This window comes from Aotus nancymaae, unplaced genomic scaffold, assembly GCF_030222135.1.
Source record: "Aotus nancymaae isolate 86718 unplaced genomic scaffold, 86718_ANA_hifiasm-v0.15.2.pri h1tg000014l, whole genome shotgun sequence".
Classification (NCBI taxonomy): domain Eukaryota; kingdom Metazoa; phylum Chordata; class Mammalia; order Primates; family Aotidae; genus Aotus; species Aotus nancymaae.
The window spans coordinates 62,233,047-62,239,302 of NW_026988425.1; positions in this window are offsets into that span (position 1 = coordinate 62,233,047).

A 6,256-nucleotide genomic window follows, 5' to 3' on the forward strand; every position below is an offset into this window, starting at 1 on the left:
AAAAGTTTTTTGTGGAGATGGGGTCTCGCTCTGCAGCCCAGGCTGATCTCGAACTCCTGGCCTCAAATAATCCTCCTGCCTCAGCCTCTCTAAGTGGTGGGATTACAGGTGTGAGCCACCTCACCCAGCCTGAATCTGTGTCATTTCTATGCAAGTCTATTAGGCGCCAGGCATTTTTATACACATTATCTCATTTAATCCTTGTAAGATTTCTATGTTATTATCTTAATTACGCAGAGGAGGAAATTGAAACTCCAAGAGCTGAGAATTAAGTTCAAGGTCACAGGTAGTACCAGTCAGGATTCAACCAGACCTTAATGCCACTGTGGCCACTGCCCATTCCCCAACCATATGCATTAAAAGCACCTTATGAGTTATAGTAATTTTACACAGATGGTCCCACATTAACTTCATAAACAAGCCCGAGGTAGATATTATTATTTTCATTTTACAGATAAGAAAACTGAGATTCAATGTGACTTTCCCTAAATCACTCAGTGGGTGAATTCAGCCTTTTTAACATAAAAACCCATGCTACTTCCAGAAAATACGTTTAGGGCAACATTCCTCCCAGTGAACCATATCAGGTTTGCATACAGCCACTGAATTCATCTTGTGATACTGAGGATGATGCACAGCCTGCAGATGTAGTTCCCAAAAAAGAGAAAGTGTGTAAGTTGATGGGAACTGAGACTTTCCTCAAAGGGCATAGGCTGTAGAATTTAAAAAGAACCAGGGGATTTGTGCAAATGTGACCATTGTTCTCTATAAAGAGTTACCCAAGATTGGAGTATGTCCTTGGAGTTGCCAAAGTGGCAGCTGTGTACCCAGGATGGAGAAGGGGAGAGTAAGACAAAGTTCCCCTTTTGCCTGAAAGGACCAGGTGGAGGTTCGTGCAAGAATAAGCCTTTTACCCAGAAACTGCAAGGAACCCAAAGAGCCAGGGTGGGGGACGAAAGCCCATGATCCTCTAAGGGGATCCCTATCTTGTTTGAGGCTGAAAACTAAGTGATCCTGAGAAGTCAAAGATAGAGGAAGAACCCTCTTGCTGGAGAGAAGCAAAACAGGGAGGTCCTAGTCGAATTTGTTTTAAGTTAATTTTAAGCCTGTGCTAAACTATAACTTACCAAATCTCTATATTGCTTGGATGCCCTGAGGTGTTGTGCATCATAGTTTGAGGCAACATACTCTATTTCATTTACATGGTTTCCGGAACAGTTCTGCAGCAGAATTAAATGGGGAAAGTCAGTCACTCCTCAAAGGGCCATCTTTCATGTCTTCTTAGTTTGAATGAGTGGTGATAGCAGAAAGTTACCAGAATAATCAGCAGCAGTACACGGGAATGCACTTTTTACACACAGGCTGCCTCCCTGGCACCTGTGGTATCTCGTAGTGATCTATTCACACTCCCAGTGGTTATTGTGTGACCCGAGAATCTCTTCCAAGAGCTTCACTCCAGAGTTCATGTGGCTTCTCCCACCAATAAATATTGACCTCTTGCTCCTCCTAGGTCTGGCTCTGCAAGCTTGCTAAATCAATGTCACATGTTTCTCATCAGGGGTTAGTAACTTAAAGTGACAAATTGCTCAGATAGTCATTACTAAGACAATAATTATGACCTTCAGTCTTACTGGAGCAAGAGAAGATGTCTAGGTTTATATATGTAATTCTATGTATGAATATGTGTGTGTACACATATATTTACACACACACACAGTGCCATCTGAAATAAATTCCCCAAATGCATAATGAAAAGTGGAAGCTTCATCAAAATAAGATGGCATGAGTATTGCATGTTACCAAAATCATTAAATGAATGAGATAGTTATGCTCCTAGCACAGGGCCACGGGCTTAGGCTGCAGTGCTATCGCAGCCCTGCTGGCTAATCAGCAGCCCTCCAAGGACAGCTGCTATTTGGTCGGTTAATGCATTTCTGTTTGGCATGTGTCCTCGAGTTGTTAAATATCTGAAGCGCATAGTTTAGCAAAGCAGACACAAAAGGATTATATTCCTATGACTTGACTGCAGATATAGCTGACTAGACATAATTTTTCTTTAGAAACCTTAGCTTGTACTATTAGCAATATTTAATCCAGTATATTTTCCATTCAAGTAATTTACCAAAAAATCAAAAATAGGTATTTAAAATATTCAGAGTAGCACACCACTTTGGAAAAGAGTTTGTCAGCACCTTAAAAAATTAAATGCAAATCTGCCATACAATTCAGCCATTCCTCTCCTACATGTTTATTCAAGAAAAATGAAAGCATATGTCCATACAAAGATTTATAGTATGAGAATGTCCACAGCAGCTTTATTTATGAAAGCAAACATCTAAAAGCAATACAAATCAGCAGGTGAACAGATAAGTAAATTGTGGTACATGCAGGCAATGGAATATTACTTGGCAAGAAAAATGAATGAGCTGTTGATACAGTGAAACAACATGAACAAATCTGAAAATAATTATGCTGAGTGAAGGAAGCCAGACCAAAAAAATACATATTGTCTGATTCCATTTACATAAAATTATAAAAAGTGTGAACTGATCTATAGTGATGGAAGAAAGCATATCAGTGTTTGTCTGAGTACACAAAGAAACAAGTTCATTAACTTGATTGTGCTGATGGATTTATAAGTGCATACATATGTAAAAACTTATCAAATTATACAATGTTAAAGATGTGCTATTTATTGTATTTCAACTATATCACAATGGATTTTTTAAAAGTAGAGAGTGTATGTGTGGGAATGCGGACAAAGTAAATAAGATTGGCAAGAATATCCTTGCTCTATAGGAGCTGTTTGGTTAAGAAGGCACTACATGACTAACACGTAATAGAAGGTGAGGGAGAATCACATATATGCTTATTTTGCATTAGTTACGTATTTCTTTTCATTATCTCTTCCTCTTCTTCTCACCTCCTGCCCCCAATTCTCTGGTTGCTTAGTAAGTGCTATTATTGAAGCAGAGGTATTTTGGTTCATTGTTAAGAATTTCAGCTTCTGTTAATATCTTTCTTCCTCTTGACTTAGGGTGGGAATTTGGCATTACAACTGTAAAAAAAAAACATAGGGGTAGATGTTGAAAAAGAAGTTGGGAGAGAATAGTTAATAGAGCAGTTTAGTAGTAGGTAGAAATTAGAATTTGGGAAGTTTGCCTTGGAAAGAAGGGAGGATACTTTTTTTAGGGAAATGGAACCAAAGGAATAAAGGAGATGGAGGGATACTAAAGGAGTTGAAGCACCACTTAGCAAATTTTTTTTCTGGCATGTTAATGGAATAGTCTTAAGATAAATACAGGGAATATAATGAAGGGGCTGGGATTTGAGGTGAAAGAAGAATTTGGGAATAGTCCCATGGGAAATCAATAGGGAGTCAACAAGAGGTGGGGTTGTAAAAGTTTGTAAAAGTTTCAACAATATTAGTGGTATTCGATTAGAGGCACAATCAGCCTTCATTGTCAGAAGGGGAAAAAAATGTTTGTACCTTTAAAAAAATTAAAGTCCATTCTCAGCCAGATAAACTATTATATTAAGAAAAATTGAGTTATGCTTTTCAAAATATTTGCTCACAGATTTTCAACTATTTTTAGTAATGTATAATATCTCTCAAACATGTACTTCATTGTATGTAGTAACTGAGTATTTTTACAACTAACTATAAATAAAGCTATTGTAACCAGCTTACCTAACATTTACTTCCTGATTTCAATGTAGTAGGCACTATTTTAGGCATTTTAAAAATATTAACTTATTTAATGCTCATAACAATGCAATTGCATGCTTCACAAAGGAGAAAACTGAAGCACACAGAGGGTAGACATCTGATAAATGACAAAGCTAGGATTCAAGAATTTGGATCCAGGGCCCAGTTTCTAACCTATATAATATAGTCCCTTGCATACAATTATTATATTATATTATGTTAGTCATGTATGTCACAATTATACCAAATGGGCCAGAGTCATGAAATACAATCAGAAAGCAACTTTCTTTTCATCTCCCACTGTTCTTTTACATTTATTCAGTAGGTCTAGTTCATCCCTATTTCTGAATGAAATTTAGGGCAATCTCATGACTTTTAGAGTTACTCTTAATAATTTAAGATCTTGTAATCAGTAATATACACATTGAGTCCAGTGCAATAACTAGCATTTAAATTTCATCAAAAGCTGATTCTTTTTTTCCAGTGCAGGCCTAATCAGCCTAGTAGCCTAAGAAAATGGTAGTAGGAAGGAAGTTTGATTTTCTCTCTCTCTTTCCCGCCTTGCACTTTTATACTTCTTGGCCTGCCTTGTTGACTGTGGTTTCTGATCCCTACCTCCACTGTCAAAGAGGGAAGAGGAGCTAAAGTGGCAGTAAATGTCCCACCTAACTAACAACACTGTGGTATTAGTGCCTTCTAGTTATGGGTTTAAAGCTGACCATCTCCCAGCGGCACTTTAGTGGTTTGTTTGCAATTCCTTCCCTACTACTAGGGATTCCTCACTTGCAGTTCCCTTGAGTAAGGCAAGTCCAGCTGATCATTAGCTACTTTCTTGACTTTCTAGGTAACTGAGAGTTTCCTTCTGTTGGGGTTTTCAACCACTTAGACAGTTCTCTTGAATGAAACTTAGGTGGTCTGTAGAGGCATTCTCTCCCACTGAACCATAGATGATTCATGAGAAACATTCAAGCATCATTTGTCCTGACCAACTCCAGTTGTCCAGGCCATCAACATAGGCATTTCTCATTTGCTCAGCCATGTCTTTTATGTTTTCCACAAAAGATTCAGGAGCACAGTCCACCTAGAACTGAAAACTGTAGAGAACAGTTTATTAGATTCTTTACATCCCTCATATCTTGACTTCAGGTGAAAGAGAAAGTAGCTCCCACTCAACTTTTCCATTTACGATAAAGAACTTATAGCACACTTCTAGCTGTCTCCAAAAAATTCTCTTATAATCTTTGATCCCATTTCCTTTTATTTATTTTTGAAAGTGCATTAAGAGTTACAAACCTAAATTTCTAAAAATCAAATTCAGCAAGGTTGCTGGATATAATAGCACTATACAAACACTATTGAGTTTGTATATAAACTCAATATAGCACTGTATATATATATATATATATATATATATAGTTTGTGTATATAGCACTATATAAACACTATTGAGTTTGTATAGTGCTATTATATCCAGCAACCTTGCTGAATTTGATTTTGTTGAATTTGATGGTGGTTATCAGTAACCAAATATATAATATTTATAAGTATAATAAAATATAATTCAGAGACTATTCATAATGGCAACAAAAATTACAAGGCCTCTAGAAATAAATTTACTCTATATAAGATGGTTACGGGAAGGTACAACATCGTAAAGTCAATTCCTCCAACATTATCTATAAATGCAATAATGTTCCAAAAATTTTAATAACTGCAATGAATGTTTCATGTCATTTAACAACAAATGAAAAATATATACAAAAGATTAAAGGGTGGGAGTTCTAAACAATTCTGAAGAAAAAAATAGTGGGAAGCCTCGATGCACAAGCATGCAAGACTTTTTTTTTCTTATTTTATTTATTTATTTTTTTTAGAGACAGGTTCTCACTCTGTCTCCCAAACTGCAGCATTGACCTCCTGGGCTCAAGCAATCCTCCCACCTCTGCCTCCTGCATCATTAAAACTATAGGTGTGCACCACCATGCACAGCAAAGGAAATTATCAACAAACAGACAACCTATAGAATGGGATAAAATTTTGCAAACTATGCCTCTGACAAAGGTCTAATATCTTGAATCTATAAGTAATGTAAACAAATTCACAAGAAAAAAACTATTAAAAGGTGAGCAAAGGACATGAACAGACACTTTTCAAAAGAGGACAACCATACTTGTTGTAACTCTCTCACTTATTTCTCTCTCTGTCTCTGTCTCTCTCTGTTACACACACACACACACACACACACACACACACACACACCCCACTCCCAAGAAGATGCAGCAGTATTTTCTAAAATTTCTGGCTCATAAAAGTAACCCAGAAGGTGTACAAAAGTCAGACCCCTAGCTCTACTTCAGAACTGTGGAATCAGAATCTCCAGGGAAGGGGCCTCAGAACCTGTGTGTTGGTTGGACATGTGGCTCACATCTGTAATCCCAGCACTTTGGGAGGCTGAGGTGAGTGGATCACCTGAAGTCAGGAGTTCAAGATCAGCCTAGCCAACATGGTGAAATCCTGTCTCTACTAAAAATGCACTAATTAGCTGGG